The following is a 17,414-nucleotide window of genomic DNA, read 5'->3' as shown; positions in this document are numbered from 1 at the left end:
TTCTTTCTTTCTTTCTTTCTTTCTTTCTTTCTTTCTTTCTTTCTTTCCTTCCTTCCTTCCTTTCATTTTTAATTTTTTATGATTTATTCACTTTATATCTCATTATAGCCCTCTCCCTTCCTTGTCTCCTACTGGTCCCACTCTCCTCTCCTTCCCTCTTTCCCCTATTCCCCTCCTCTAGACCACAGAAATGGGGACCCCACCTCCCCTAACATCTGACCCCAGCCTATCAAGTCTCATCAGGACTGCCTGCATCTTCTCCCTCTGTGGCCTGCCCCTCCAGGAGGAAGTGGTCAAAGAGCAGGTAACAGAGTCCATGTCAGAGATAACCCCTGCTTGCCTTACTAGGGAACCCATATGAAGACAGATGCCTATTGTCTACATCTGAGCAGGGCATCTAAGTCCTCTCTATGCATGGTCCTTGGTTGGTGCATCAGCCTCTGCAAGCCTCTCTGGGCCCAGATTTGTTATCTTTGTTAGTCTCTTTGTAGAGCTCCTGTCGCCTTGGGTCCTTCCATCTCTCCTGCTCTTCCATAAGACTCCCTGCACTCTGCCCAAAGTTTGGCTATGAGTCTTAGCATCTGCTTCGATCTCCTGCTAGGTGGTAAAGAAGTTCTTTAAACCGAGTGCAGTTTGTACTAATGGGAACTCGCTGGCTTGTGCTAACATTTCTGAATGGTAATCCTTGTCATGCCCACAAGCCAAGTGAAGAGAAGCAGCTGGACACTGATCTATGTCTATTCATCTGTCTTTGTTATTGCTTGAAAATAATACAAAGGCTTAAGTCTGTAAGTAGCACAGCTTGAAGTCCCTTGAGTAGAGAAGGTCATTAAGGACCAACACAGAAAGAAAAACACCTGAACATTTTTGAGGTTTGAGAAAAATCTATAAATACTGATCTTGGGTAGTAAGAAGAAAAAATTAAAAGTTTATGAAGAGAAATTTTCTCTTTGTGTAACAGACAGAGACCATTACAAAAAAACACTACCATTCAAAATGCAGAGTTGTAGAGCCCAGTACCAGTGGGTACATGTACAATACAACTCGTGCAATTAAGGGTCAGGGAACATTGTGAGAGAGGAGGTGGAAAGATTGCATGAGGAGAAAATCAGGGAGTTTGCTCTGAGATTGCTTCTCCTAGTACCATGAGAATCTATAACCATAAAGTCTCACCAGCATGATTGCCATAACATGACCTGAACAAGGACAGCAGCAATGGGTATGACAAGCTGGATAAAGACAAGACCACAAGGCCTTGACCCTACACAAGAGCTATAGGCAACTGAGGAAAGCTGGAAGACAGAGAGGTGGCTTTCATCAGGGAGGAGGACACCAACTGGTTTTCTTGTGTCAAATGGTCAGCCGTGAAACCATGCATACAAGTGCCATTATATGGACTGAGCAGATTATTTTAGCAACATATATGCACATACATACATGCCTGCAGTCACAATTAGTAAAAGAAGGGACTATGAATTTGAAGGAGAGCAAGGAGGAGTGTATGAGATGGTTTGGAGGCAGGAAAAAAATATATTAACCTCAAAATTTTTGTATTAAATTAGACCCTGAACCCAGATTCCTGCCTCCAGATTCCTGTCCTGCTTGAGTTTCTGTCTTGATTTCCTCCAATGATGACCAGTGATATGGAAGTGTAAGACAAATAAACCCTTTCCACCCCAGTTTGCTTCAGTCATGGTAGCCTGTCATAGCAACAGTAACCCAAATGATGACACACTGGTACCAAGTATGTGTGGGATTGCTGTGAAAGACCTGACCATGTTTGAGGAGGATTATTGAAGGACTTTGGAACTTTGGGCTAGAAAAGCCATTGAATGTTAAGAGCTCAGAGAGCTGTGTTGTAGGAGCTTGGGAAAGAAGAATACCGAGAGTAGGTATGAAGGTTGTGGTGGATTCTGAGCCAGCTGGGGCAGGGAGGGGACAGCTTGTGTGTCCTTGGGTGTGAGCCAGATTATTGAAGTAGAAATTGTCCAGAGAAAGCCATGGTGGTTCTGCGGTGGAGATGCAAGCAGATGAAATGCCACGAATCATTTGGGAATTCATTAAGGACAAAACCATTCTTCCCTAAGTGGTGCTGGACCTGCATAGTTATGATTTAGGCATAAAGAATTGTGATGCCACCAATGACCGATTCACCAAGGATGCTGCAGAGGCTGTAAAGAAATACAACATCAGCGTTAAGGGTGCTACTATCACCCCCAATGAGAGGAGGCTTGTGGAGTTCAATTTGAAACAAATGTGGAAATCACCAAATGGCACCATCCAAAACATTCTGGGTGGTACTGACTTCAGGGAAGCTATTATCTACAAAAATATCCCCCAGCTGGTGACAGGCTGGGTAAAACCCATCATCATTGGTCGCCATGCTAATGGGGACCAATACAGAACAACTGATTTTGTTGTTCCTGGATCGGGTAGAGATAACCTACACATCAAAAGACGGAAGTCAAAAGGTGTGATGCATGGTGCATAAATGCATAAATACATGGTGCATGGTGGGCACGTACAACCAGGACAAGTCAATTGAAGATTTTGCACACAGTTCCTTGCAAATGGCTCTGTCAAAGGGCTGGCCTTTGAACCTCAGCACCAAAAACACAATTATGAAGAAGCATGACATATGCTTCAAAGACATGTTTCAGGAGATCTATGGCAAGCAGTACAAATTCCAATTGAATCTCAGAAGAACTGGTGTGAGCATAGGCTTATTGATGACATGGTGGCCCAGGCTATGAAATCAGAGGGAGGCATCCTCTGGGCCTGTAGAAACTTGGATGGTGATGTGCAGTCTGCCTCCACTGCCCAAGGTTAGGACTCCTGTGGCATGATGGCCAGGGTGCTGACTTGTCCGGATGGTAGGACTGCAGAAGCAGAGGCAGCCCAGGGCCCCGCCACAGCTCACAACCACGTGTACCAGAAGGGTCAGGAGACATCCACCAACCTCATTGTTTCCATTTTGCCTGGTCCTGAGGCTTAGCACACAGAGCAATGCTTGATGGCAATGGGGAGCTCAGCTTCTTTGTAAAGGCTTCAGAAGAAGTCTGTATTGAGACCACTGAGGCTGGCTTTAGGACTAAGGACTTGGCTGCTGGAAAGGTTTACCCAGTGTACATCATTCTAACTACCTGGGTACATTTGGGTTTTGTTAGGACCCGTTCACATTAACTGTCACATTTTTTCTTGTTCTAATATAAATGACCCAAATCGGAAGTGCTCCAAGGGTAAACAATAGCTACAGTGTGGTTCCCTATAAGGGTGAAAAACAAGCTCACATCCACTGTTGTCTGTGGGTGTGAGCACTGGGGACTTTGTGTGCAGGTAGTGCACTGTGTGTGGGAGAGCTGTACAGTGAGCTCAGACAAGACGGGAACAAGAAAAGTGTGCGTAGTTTAAAAAAAAAAAAAAGGAACATTGACAGCAGTGCAGAAGATGGAGGCCTGACCTGTGAAGTTTCAGAGGGAAGCAAAGACTCTACTGGGCCTTTTGTGTGAAGAGTCTATGGCGTCTGGTCACCTGGGGCTGAAGAGTCAGTTGTGTTTAACAAGAGACCAGAAACATTAAAGTAAATCTTTGGTTTACTCACACAATTGACGCTGGCCAGCTGGAGCTGAGGAATTAGAGATGATTAAGAAAAAAGAGAGAGGGAGAGATGAGCATTTTTTTTTCTCAGTGAGATCTTCTGGGAAATGTTTCCTGAGAGCACAGAGAAGCCGTATTCTAGAGGTAGCTAAAGTCGGACCTTTTGTTGCCAGCTGTGCGTGGTAACATTCAAGAGTCACCCAGGCTGAGGCTTGGCACTGTGAGGGGCCAGGAGATGCCGTTGGTAAGGGCACAGCTAGGTAGAAGTGGAAGCCCCAGGATTGAAGTGGTCATGGATAAAATTTGAGGCTTTGCATCACACGGCCAGCCTTGGAGAGGCTGTTGGAGAATGTGCCAACATCTTGGAGATGCCAATACCATGGATTGACAGTCAAGAACAGCAGCAGTGGTGAAGTGGAGCCAGCTGGAGCCTAGAAAACAAGCTGTGTGTATTGCAGAGGGCGGAGCTGGAGAAGTGACCCAAGCCCTTTGGAGGAGCTCGGAAGATCATGAGTGAATCCCATATAATTGGTAATTGACTTGTTTACACTTTTAGTGTTGGGCTTTGCTTTGTTGTGATTGTGACTCTGCCCTGGCTCATCCATCTTGAAGCAAGACATTATTTAATTTATTTTTGATTCGAAGGGAGCCCACAGTTGAGAGACTTTGACTTTTAAAAGGTTTGAATTTTTTTAATTTTAATTTTTTCTTCATAACTTATCATTGTATATCCCGATTGAAGCCCTCTTCCTCAACTTCCCCCCCCCAGTCCCACCCTCCTTCTCTCCTCTCCCCATCCCCTTCTCCCCTTCCCCTAGTCCACTGAAAGGGGGAGTTCTCTACTATTACAATTTGCCCATAGCTTGTTAGGTCTCATCAGGACAGCTTGGATCCTCTTCCTCTGTGGCCTGGCAAGGCTGCATCACCAGGGGAGGGTGATCAGAGAGCAGTCAACTGAGTTCATGATAGAGGCAGCTCCTGCTCCCCTCACTCAGAGATCCACATGGAGACTAAGCTGCCAATCAGCCACATCTGAGCAGGGGTCTAGATCCTTTCCATGCATGGTCCTCTGTTGGTGCATCAGTCTCTGCAGGACCACCTGGGCTCAGATATTTTAGTTTTGTTGGTTTCTTTGTGGGGTTTCTCTCCCCTGCATTTCCCTCTATTATCACCCTTTTCTTCCTCTGTAAGACTCTGCACTCTGTCCAAAGTTTGGTAGTCTCAGCCTCTGCTTCGATTCCCTGTTGGGTGAATCATTACAGAGGACCCTCCATAGTAGGCTCCTATCCTGTTTCCTCTCTTCCACCTCTTCTGGTGTCTATCCTGTTTGCCATTCTGAATGAGATTTGAGCATCCTCAGTAGGGTCCTTCTTAGTGTTTAGCCTCTTTAGATGTAGATGGCTATCCTATATTACATGGCTAATATCTGCTTATAAGTGAGTGTATACCATGCCTGTCTTTCTGTTTCTGGGTTATCTCACTCAGGAGATCTCTTCTAGTTCCATCCATTTGTCTGCAAACTTCATGATTTCCTTGTTTTTAATAGCTGGATAGTATTCCATTGTGTAAATGTACAACAATTTCTGTTATCTGTTTCTCCATTGAGGGACATCTAGGTTGTTTCCAGATTCTGGCTATTACAAATAAAGCCACTATGAATATAGTTGAGCAAATGTCCTTGTTGAATGGTAAGGCATCTTTTGGGTTAAGCACAGGAGTGGTATAGCTGGAACTTGAGGTAGTGATATTCCCAATTTTCTGAGAAAGCTCCAGATAGATTTCCAAAGTGGTTGCACAAGTTTGCATTCCCACCAGCAATGGAGGAGGGTTCCCCTCTCTCCACATCCTCTCCAGCATGTGTTGTCACTTGAGTTTTTGATCTTTGCCATTATGATAGGTGTAAGATGGAATCCAGAATGTATAAAAACCTCAAGAAATTAAACACAAACAAACCAAATAACCCAATTAAAAATGGGGTACAGTGCAAAGCAGAGAATTCTCAACAGAAGAATAAAGAAAGGCAGAGAAACACTTAAAGAAATGCTCAATGTCCTTAGTCATCAGGGAGATGCAAATCAAAACAACTCTGAGATTCCATCTTACACCTATCAAAAGGTTTGAATTTTAAGAGAGACTGGCTATTTAGAGAGACTAAAGTTTTAGGTCTTTTAATTTTTAAAGATTCTGGGGCTTTTACATTTGGAATTAAAGTGAAGTCTTGGGGATGAATAAGAAAGGAAAGGTTTTTCTGAATGAGAATTGAGCATCTTACCCAGGGTCCTCCTTCTTGCTTAGCTTCTTTAGGTGTACAGATTTTGGTATGATTACCATGTGTGTCTTTCTGTTTCTGGGACACCTCATTCAGGATGATCTTTTCTAGTTTCCACTGTTTGCCTTCCAATTTCATGATTTCCTTGCTTTTAATTGCTGAGTAGTATTCTATTGTGTAAATGTACCACAATTTCTGTATCCATTCCTTTGTTGAAGGACATCTGGGTTCTTTCCAGATTCTGTTTATTATGAATAAAGCTGCTACAAACATGGCTCATTCAGAAAAGCAAATGGGATAAATGTTGGAACAAGGTAAAAACAAGGAACAAGACAGAGCCTACCACAAAGGACTTCTGAAAGACTCTACCCAGCAGAGTATTAAAGTGGTTGCTGAGCTTCATAGCCAAACTTTTGGCAGAGTGCAGGGAATCTTAAGAAAGATGGTGGAGCTAGAAAGAGCTGGAGAGGAAAGGAACTCCATAAGGAGACAAACAGAACCAAAAAATCTGGGCGCAGGGGTCTTTTCTGAGACTGATACTCTAATCAAGGACCATTCATGGAGATAACCTAGAACCCCTGCATAGATATAGCTCAGGGCAGCTCAGTCTCCAAATAGGCTTCCTAGTAAGGGGAACAGGTGTTGTCTCTGACATGAACTCAGTGGCTGGCTCTTTGATTAAGGGAGCTTTAAGGTGGGTCAGCCTTACCAGGCCACAGAGGAAGACTATAAAAGACAGTCCTGATGAGACCTGATAGGCTTGGGTCAGATGGAAGGGGAGGAAGTCTTCTCCTATCAGTGGACTAGAGAAGGGTCATGGGAGGAGATGAGGGAGGGAGGGAGAGTGGGAGAGAGGGATTGGGTGGGGATGAGTGTGGGGCTATAGCTGGGATCCAAAGTGAATAAATTATAATAAATAAAAAATTATATTATTAAAAAAAGAAAGGAAAGGTTATGGTTTAATCATGTGTTCATGTATCAAATTGACAAAGGGTCAGTTGCTCTGGCTAGTTTTCTGTCAAATTGACACAAGCTAGAGTTATTGGAGAGAAGGGAGCCTCAATTGAGAAAAATTCTTCAATAAGGTTGGGCTGTAGGCCAGCCTGTAGAGCAGTTTCTTAATTAGTGATTGATGGGTGAGGGCTCAGCCCATTTGGTGGGGTCATCGTTGGGATGGTGGTCCTGGGTTCTATAAGAAATCAGGCTGAGCAAGTCATGGGGTGCAATCCAGTGAAAGCAGAACCTATCTATGGCCTCTGCATCAGCTCCTGCCTCCAGATGCCTGCCATAATTGAGTTCCTGTCCTAGCTTCCTCCAATGATGAACAGTGACGTGGAGTTATAAACCAAATAAATCCTGTTCTCCTCACGGTGCTTTTGGGTGTGGTGTTTCATCCAGCAACAACAACACTAACATGCTCCAAAGTCGCTGGATTGGCAAATATCCAGGAAGCTGTTCAGCTTTGTGTATAGTTCCACATAAGACTGGGGAGAGCAACTTGCCATTTTGCGCAGAAGTTGTATGGGTTCTAGATCAGAATTCTCTGAGGGTTGTTCTCATATCCTCTGGATCACTATGCGCTCGGCTTTTTCTAGAAATATTGCCACACTGATGCACCGAATCAGGGGCCCCGGGGCTCAGCATCAGAGTGTTCTGTAGACTGGTTGGTGAAATGTGCAATGATGTTTCACAGATTCTGAAGGGACAATAAAAACTACAACCACAACAAGGCCCCCAAACTGAAAACCAAAGAATCAAAAGTTGCTCGAAGTGATGAAAAATGTGAAACAACATTGTTATCTACTATTGGAGTTATGAACAACTGATTGAGATTTGGTGGTAGCCCGATGCTCACTAGCTTTTAAAATAAAATAAATATGCGAGACTTTCAAATTCTCTGTATAGTACAATGTTATAGAATGTTTAAAAACTGAAAAAATAATTCTGTATGCAGTACCCTGGTTTTTACATAAGACAGCATTAGGAGAAAAACAGAATGGCAGAACAGAAGGAATGCTGACGGCCAACTCTGAAAAAGAAGATGCAGTTAGAGGGAAATGTGAGCCCTGGACTCAGTCAAACATGCAAAGCATGTCCAGAGATGATACGGGCACATGCTTACTCACTCACTAGTTACATATCCCTTAACAAATAAGAACCTTTATTAACAAATAACAACCATTTGCTAAGCTGATGTTTCTGCGAGAGGCACCCGCCATCTTCTGTGGCTTGAAGTCATTTATTTTAAAGAATCTATTATAATTGGGCATTCAAAACAGTATCCTATTACGCATGACCATCTGCTGACTTATAAACTGGGATTGTCTTTTGTACCAAATTTTTTTTGTCATGTTTCTGTGCAATGTTATCTTACCTACAATAAAAGAACTTTCCAAAAATATTTAATAATTTATATTGTTAGAGAAGAATTACTACTTTTAGATGTTTCAGAAATTAAGTTTTTAAGATATTTATCTCTTTTCCAAGTCATACCATTAATAAAGTTCTCTAATAGCAATTTTATGATTATTTTACAAAATTTAAAGACTAGCCTACGATTTGGGATTTCTAAGTTATAAAAGGCAAAAGAGGAATTCAGGTATCAAAATTCATCTTTTAAAACTTAAACCTGTGTAATGCTATATATAAATTGCATGTTACCATGTTGAGATGGCAACAGGCTAGTATGTTTTTATTTAAAAATTTCTTAAATCATCTGTAGATTGTACAATGTAGATATCATTGTAACCATGCTTTAGATAAAATTATATGATTTTTAGAGACATATGGTGCAAAAAATTAACTCCCCAAATCACATAATTTAACTGGCTTTTGTAATTTAAGAACACTAGAAAAGGGCGACATTTTAAGGAAATGAAGTGTCCTTGTAATGAATTTCTACTTCCAAGAAGCAGACATAACAAGAGACTTTTCAATTAAAATACAAATACCATATGTGACTTAATCCAAATAATGAACTCTGATCACATTTCCAGAAAACAAAGACAAGTCAATCTGAAAACACACACACACACACACACACACACACACACACACACACACACACACCAAAAAGACGGGGAAAAAGCATATTACGATGTTTATTTTAACTGGCAGGGCAAAGGTCAAGGTCAGCCCTTGATCTGTATTTTACTGCATAATGATTTGTCAATCTCTGGTCTAATGACAGTATAATTGATCAAGATGACTATATAAGAAATATATTCTGCAATACATTTTATTTAATTATTTATTTTTGTTTTTAATTATTTTTTTCTTCCTTTATTTATTTAATAATTTAACAGCCTGACCCCAGCCCCTTCCTTCCTCTCCTCCCAGTCTTACCCTCATGTCTCCTTCCTTCATTCCCCCTTTCCTTCCTCTCAAAGAAGGGGAGGCCTCCAAGGGGTAGCAACCCACCCTGGAATCTTAAGTTATAGCAGGAATAACTTTATTCTCTTCCACTGAGGCCTGACAAGGCAGTCCAGCTAGGGGAAGGGATCAAAAGCAGGCAGCAGTCAGAGACAGCCTCTACTCCCATTGTTTGGGAGCCCACACACTGACCACGCTGCACTGCACATCGGCTACATATGTCTGTGTCCAGCCCGTGCATGCTCTTTGGTTGTTGGTTTACTTTCTGTGCACCACCATGGGCAGAGCACAGGGAGTCTTATGGAAGAAGAGAGGGATGGGAATAGAGGAATATGGAGGGGACAGGAGCCCCACAAGGAGAGCAACAAAACTAAAAGATCTGAGCCCAGGGGGTCCTGCAGAGAATGATGCACCAAGGGAGGACCATGCATGGAGAGGATCTAGACCTCTCCTCAGATGTGGTTGACTGGCAGCTCAGTCTCCATGTGGATCTCTGAGTGAGGGGAGCAGGGGCTGCCTCTATCATGAAGTCAACTGACTGCTCTCTGATCACTTGCCCCTGATGATACAACCTTGCCAGGCCATGGAGGAAAAGGATCCAGGCAGTCCTGATGAGACTTAACAAGCTATGCGCAGATGGCAATAGTGGAGAACTCCTCATTTCAGTGGACTAGGGGAAGAGGATAGGGGAAAGAAAGAGCGGGATGAGACTGGGGGGAGATAAGATTCAATTGGGATATATAATGAATAAATTGTGAAGAAAAAAATTAAAATTAAAAAATGCAAAATACAGGCATTGTGTTTTCAGAACCAAAGCTACAGAAACATCTCTGGATCCTCATGCTTCTGGTCAGAGTTAATAGTACATTCTTGTACATTCAGATACATTTTGCTGTTGATAGATTTTTTTGAGAACTGAATCTGGTTTGAGAACCCGTGTGGGCTTGTGGTCCACAGTCTCAGAAGCTCTGATGTAAACTACGGTCTTTGTCTGATGATCACAAATAAGGATCATTCATCAAAAGTAACCAGTGTGCTGATTCGGTCTGGGGTTTCAAAAATACAGGACTGTTCATGGATAGCTGGGAAATGATACAAGGGACATGTTTATAAGGTTCTGAAAGCTGAATGAAGTGGGGTCTAGATGGAGGATTAGTTTACTAGATATGTGAAGTTTAGGGTAACAGTTTGTTTTGCCCTCCTACTTTCTGTCTGAAATTACCTGAGTAGCCTGTGAAATGTGCTCATACCATCTCTGCTTTGGTGTTCTGTATTCTCCCAGACCCAGAACAGAGCCAAGGACTAGGGACTGAGAACACTAAAACCATGAGCTAAAATAATCCTCCCTGGTGCTTAATGTTAATGATCAGGGAGACAGATTCTAAAATCACCTGGGAGAGATTTAGATTAGAATACCTGTTGCAATTGTCTTGATTGTATTAATTGAGGTGGGAAGATAATGGCATCTCCACTACAGGTAACATTTTTCCTACTTTGTTTATTGCTGTTGCTGTTCCAAAATACAGCGCCAAAAGCAACTCAGTGGAGAGAATATTTTGATACAGAGTTCAGGGATACAGTCCGTACTTTGGTGAAGTCAAGGCAAGAGGAGCTTAAAACAGCTGGTCATATTATATACACAGGCAATTGACAAACACAGCGCAGCAGCTAGTCCCATTGCTGAAGCATCTATAGACTTACAAATGCTGGAGAAGGAAGACATGCTGTCTCCTGCAGATTTACATTTAGGCCTTAAGGAGCCTAGTTAAAATAATACTGAAAGGTTTGAAAAGATGTGATTGAAGCCACTCGGGCCAAAAGCCAGTGTGTCCCTACACAACAGAAAAATAACTTGAGTAGTAGAGAGGTGATGTTTTAGATTTAGATGGATACTAGGCAATAAAAGATATAGGTATTTATTTTCTTTAGACTATTAAAATCATGGTTGTAATCCCAGCCTTGTTAAAAGCTTTTACACAGTGAAGCATACTGCCTTTATCAATCTCTGACAGATAAATAAAACCGATAAGCAAAGATATGTGCATGCAATTTTAATTCAGCAGAGAGCTGTGATGTGCAGCTCTCAGGCAAATCACATAAACTGTATTTTTTTTTAATAACCCAAACAATGGCAATTACAAACTAATCCATAGATTACTTTTTGGCAAGGCAGGAATGACAGATACACAAAAGTCTGTTAATACTGATCTATTTTATAGTTTTCTTACAAAGCTCTATATGTACGATGTAGGAATTGCAGCATCAATAAGATATTTCTTTCCTTCAAACCTGTTCCACAGGCTGGTGTGAGTATCACACAGCTTATGTCAAGGAAGAGCTGTTGCTAGCTGCACTTTTATATCTGTAGCTGGTCCACACAGAAATGAGTAAAGAACTACTCTATTGTTTAAACTGTACAGAGTCCAATACATCCCAAAATTGCTTTTTGTAGGATCTCTGTTAACATATAAACCCTGGTGGCACAGCAGGAAAAAAAAAAAAACCAAAACATTATCTGTGATAGATGCCACCAAGTCTTTTACCACACAGCTAAAAATGCTGTTTATTCCTTTGTGCAAATACAAACACAAATTTATCATGCATATTTTATATTTTATTAAAGAAAAAAAGTTAATTGTACTCCATGGTTCAATGGTACAGTCCACCTTTTCGGGGAAGGAACAGTGGAAGACACTTTAAGCACCTAGTCATAGTGCATCTGTGTTCAGGAGATGGGTGAATGATGCTGCTCAGCTCACATTCTCGAGGTCATTATCACTATTCTGTAGCTTGAGGATTGTTTTGAAAATTTCATCCATGTGTATGACATTTTGAGCTAGTCGCTCCAGTTATCATCTTTGAACCCTCCCCCACTCCCTGATCTCCTTCCTGTTTCTACCCGCACTCTTTATTATTTTAGTGCAGTCTATGAACTGTAGCAGCACTATGTTAATCTTTTCACATATTAAGTTGTGATAACAAGCCTCAAAACTCCCAGTCTTTAAGCTTTGTAGATATGTGCTTCTGGAGTAAGATTGCTTCATTTTAACCAAAATTTGACCAAAAAGCCATTCATAACTCCAATGATTTCATTAAATTTTCATGTTTAGGTCTCATGAGTGGCTCCAAAAGAAGTGAATGCCATTTCTAATGTTATTTTCTGTGGTTTTAAAAGATATGCTAAACTAATTATAAGAATTTAAAATTCATAAAAATACCGTTTTCAACATAAAAACATTGTATAACTTATTTTTTGTCTAAAGGCACAGTTGCTGGAGAAGTTACACAAAATCTAAGTATGGAAGGTTCTACTGTTACTGTCTTAGGAATGAACTGTAGAGACAATCTCTTGTGTTTTGTGTGGAAGCATCACCTGTCTATAAAAAGCTGGTGCTCTATTAGCTAAGGCAGGAAATGGGAGGTGAGAGCAGAAAGAGATGAACTCTGGGATAGCGTCAGAGGCAGGAGAGTCTACACATTCCACCTCCCCCCTTCCACTCTGAGGAAGGAGGACATTTGAAACTGAGCAGAGGTAACCAGACACGTGGCAGAAATAACGAGAATATATTAGTTATAGGAAAGTCAGAAAACATGCCTAGCTTTATCAGCCGAGGCTTTTGTTGAATATATTTAACAAATATATTCAGAGTCATTGTTTCTGGGAACAATGACATGGTGAAAACACGGGTTTATAAAAAACTCCATCAACAATCATCAGCATACAAGTCAGTCATTTACCCTAAATCAATTAAGCCCTTGCAGTTTGAAAGGATGTTCTAAAATAGCTCTTAGGGTGGCCATTTTTTATCTGTGGGTGACAGTTATTCGTTGCTGATTTTCTGTATGTTTTCATTCTGCTGGTGACCACTTGTTTTGATGCCAATGAGTCAAGGGAATACCCAAAGAAACACATTTCCCTAAAGTTGATTCATGATGAGAACATTATATAAAATAATTATAGCACTCATGAGTGTGTGTTGAATTTACCCAAGACACAATATGAAATGTGTTAGCAGCTGGTACAGAAACTTCCGTGAGTAGTACAGAGTCAGGAGTGGATCACCTGCACTTACAATGTGAAAGTTTTATTTCTATCTTAGCTCCAGTTACTGACCTAGAAGAATTGCAAGAAGATGAGATGTAAAACGGTGATAACATGACAAATGCTTAAAGCCTAGTTACCTGAAGCTTTATCTGAATCAGAACACGATAATTGAGTCCAGATAACAGCAAATGCTACCAAAGATATTGAAAATGAACTCATAATGCTGTTATGTGCAAGCCATTGCCATCATTCTTTTGGAAACATTGTACACCAAATTCGAAAAGACCAGTGGGGCTGATGACTAATATACAAGGAATGCATTAACTTTTAGGAAACCGTTGATGCTGTCATATGCTAGAAGTTCTGGTTGTAGGATGCCTGACTTAGGGTCCATGTTACATGACCTTGGGTAACAGGGTCATCTGAACAAATGTGGCAGGTAGGAGTCGAGTTGTCAGGAAGATTCATGGCTGTTGGACACTCAGTTCTGCACTGGACGTTGACAGCCTTTCCCCTCCCCTTCCTTTTATCACACCAGCTCTTTTTACTCTGGCACCTCCTACCATTTTCAGAATCCCACATGGCGTCTGCTAGGCTTCATTCATGGCACTTCTACAGGGATGTCTTTCTTGGCCGTGCTAGTGTCCCACTATCATTTCCACTTTTCAGTTGCACTTGCTGATTGCATCTCCTGAGCTGCTGTTAAACCTCAGTGATTCCCAAGGTTCTACCCTTAAATCTGTTTCTATATCCTCTACAGGGGGATTTCAAATGATCCTATAACCTAAATTGTTGGCTACACCGTGATTTCCCACCTTATATACAGCCAGAGTGTTCTTTACTACTGCTATTGGATGTTACTGGAGTACCCTGCATTCCCACTTGGACCTTGAGGTTAAACTATGAATCCGCTGGTTTCAGGAACCATCTCATCCCGCCCAGTTCCTTTTCTCTTTTTCTTGTTATTTATGAGATCTTATTGTTACTGTGACTCAAGCAGGAATCTCTGGAGCCATACTCGACTCTCTCCCCTGAGTCCTCGCAGCTACAGCCACTGCCTCACCAAAGCCAGCTTTGTGAGACATGCTGGAATGACTAGTTGCCCTAAGTAGAAACTTGGGAGGCCTATGCTCCCCTCCAAAAGCACATATGCCTAGCTGGGAAGAGCTACCTATGGGCTACACTGGACTCAGCAATTGGTTCTGTTGTTATTAGCATTTAAGTGGTTTTTTTTTCTTTTGTATCCTCTATTCCATCTTTCATTGTGATGTCTACAATTATTAGAAAGGTTCCATGTGGACTTATTTAAGAATTAAGTTTAGAACACAAAATTATTCGTTACTTTTTTTTAATGAATACGTAGGATCTATCATAGTAGTAGGAACTGAGTGATGTACTAGCCCTCTGATACATTAGCTTAGTCCAGAAAAGTGAAGATTCAGTAGGGAAATCTGGAGTGATGAAATAGGAAAGACATGGGGACACTTTCAAAATTTAAGTGACTGAGAGCTTGAATTTTAGCAGTGGAGTGATGCAGAAAGCCTCTGTCATCATTAAAGCAGGGAGAATGTGTTCTGGGTGCTTCTGAGTCAGTGTGTCAGAATCTAATACTGGAAATTATTATTTTTTTTTAATTTTAGCATTGCCTTTACTAACACCAAGAGCCACAGTATTTCTGACTGGGTTTTATTTGGGGAGTTTTCTTTTTCCCCTGAATAATATACTCCATTGATTTTGAGATTTAGAAGATTTGTAAACAAAGAATTCATGAGGGACTTTAAAGGGCAATTTTATTTTTAAATGAATAAGTTCTTCACACAAGTATTTTATTGCATTGATGGGTCTGAAGTACATTAAGGACATTCCCAAGGGCAGAGCCTGGGGTATGTGTGTGAGGCCTGAAGAAGTAGGAGCACTGTTGCCAAGATGGTAGTGAGTGATCTCTGCCGTTTGCCTCTTAGACTCCACCCCAAACACAGCTCATGAAACTCATGTTCTTACTTCCCTCTTGGAATCCAGATAAAATAGGCACCCATTCTCTCTGGAGCAAAGCGAGTTAACTTGGGACACAAAAGATTTATTGTCGATGTACTTGTATCTACTCTATTGGGTTCTATTTCCCTTCCAAACCCCAACACTTAGAGGAAGAAGGTTAGAGGGGAAAGGGCACATTGACCTCTTTAGACTTAATTTCTTGGGGGCAAGTCTAATCTTCCTAGTTAGGATACCCAGCAGTCTAGCAAAGCAGGAAACAGCAAAGAGCAGAGGATGAACCAGTAGCAGCCATGGGCAGCAGCAGGGAGAGCAGTAGCTGTTTTTTCTTTCAAGCACCCCTGTTCCTCTGGGGTGGCTCTGACATCTATATCCTCTCAGAGTTCTCAGAATTAAACTGTCTGCAGTTGGTAAAGGTCATGCTCCTCATAGAACATGACAATCATAGTTAACAGCTGTGGAAAAACAAAAGCAGCCCTATACCCCACATTTGCGATTAAAACAAAAACATGTTTATACAACATAACTGAGTTTTCAGAGAAACTAAAACTTCCACTACAATTCATAAACTCTGAAAGGACAACAAACACATGTAGCAGGATCATGGAGACTCCATGGAGAAACCATCAAAAAGATGCATATCCCAGAAGGCCTTCCACTCTAAGGGACAGGAAGGGAAGCATTTTGTGTGAGTGTCTAAGGAAAGAAGGAGCCTTATAGTGGCGGAAGAACACCTTTAGGTGTGTGAAAATAGCAAGTTTTATTTATTGAGCAAGAAAAGAACTGTTACAGAAGGCAGGCTGAGCTATAAAGCCATGGTAATAAAAATATCATGGTACCAGCACACAGACAGACATTTATATCAAGTGAGTAGAACCGAGGATCCAAATATATTATGTCCAAGAAACTACAGCTATTTGAATTATGACAAAGATGCCAAAAGTACATTTTGGAGAAACAAGTGTCTGACACTGAAAACTGTCTTCAGCAAATGCTGCTGCGGAAACTGTTTATCACCTTGCAGAAGCGTGAAGCTAGAACTTTATCTCTCACTTTGCACAAATATCACTCCAAATGAATCAAGGATCTCAACATAAGACAGATATAACTTCCACCCCTAGGTTCTTGTTCTAGTATCTTTGGTATGAGAAGGAACTCTGTAGGTTATTAAAAAAGAAATGTGCACACAAACCCAGCCACAAAACCTTTGATCTACAGTGCTGTACTGCCTGCAAAATATGCTAGGGCAATGGCGGAACAAAGTTTGTGGGATCGTCAACCAATGCCTGATTTAACTTAAGCCCCACTCCATGAGATAGAACCTATACCCAACACCGCTTGGGTGACCAAAACCAGAGACTAGACAGCCCGCAGCCATAGGGTATAACCAAATGTTATTGATCTTAAAATAAGAAGTGCTGATAAAATGACTCCTAACAATATTCTGATAAACAGAGATCAATTCCTCTCAATCAGCCACTATTCTTCTGCAGTGGATTGAAACAAATACAAAGACACACAGCCAGACATTACGCTCTGAGTATGTGTATGCAAGAGAGAAAAAAATAGAGAAAGAGATAGATAGATAGATAGATAGATAGATAGATAGATAGATAGATAGATAGATAGATAGCCCTTGGAATACTCAGGTCTAAATGGCATGTTTCCATCAAATCTCTCCCCCTAGAGCTCAGGGAACCCCATGGAAAGAAGAGACAGATAGAGTATAAGAGTCAGAGGGTATGGAGGATAGCAGGAGAACCAGCGCCTCTAAATCAACTGATCAGAGCTCATCTGAACTCACAGAGACTGAAGCAGCAAGAACAGGACCTGCAGGGGTCTGCACCAGGTCCTTTGCCTATATTTTATGGCTTTAAGCTTAGCGTTTTCATGGGACTTCTGAGTGCATGAATGAGTGGGTGTCTGATTCTTGTGCCTTCTCTTGGGGGTCTTTTCCTCCCATTTGTCTGCCTTGTGAAGCTTCAATGTAATGGTTTTGTTTTATCTTGTTATGTGTTCTCTTGTAATGCTTTGTTGTTATCTCTTAGGCGTCTGTTCTTTTCCAATGAGTGTCAGAAAGGGAGTGCATACAGATGGGAGGGGCAACTCTAACCCAGGATATATTGTATGAGAAAAGAA

General features: G+C 41.4%; 1 protein-coding gene and 1 pseudogene across 1 annotated transcript in view; one reads left to right on the top strand and one right to left on the bottom strand.

The window, feature by feature from the left end:
* Ccdc178 (coiled-coil domain containing 178) overlaps positions 1-17,414 on the bottom strand; it is a 267,043-nt gene that overhangs the window by 7,121 nt on the left and 242,508 nt on the right. The gene's annotated exons all lie outside the window — the stretch shown is intronic.
* Positions 1,632-3,183, top strand: LOC129690109 (isocitrate dehydrogenase [NADP] cytoplasmic-like; annotated as a pseudogene).

Source organism: Psammomys obesus, unplaced genomic scaffold (assembly GCF_907164565.1).
Source record: "Psammomys obesus unplaced genomic scaffold, mPsaObe1.curated_primary_1811, whole genome shotgun sequence".
NCBI classification, from domain to species: domain Eukaryota; kingdom Metazoa; phylum Chordata; class Mammalia; order Rodentia; family Muridae; genus Psammomys; species Psammomys obesus.
The sequence above is the reverse complement of the archived record's forward strand: the minus strand, read 5'-3'. Positions and strand labels throughout refer to the sequence as shown.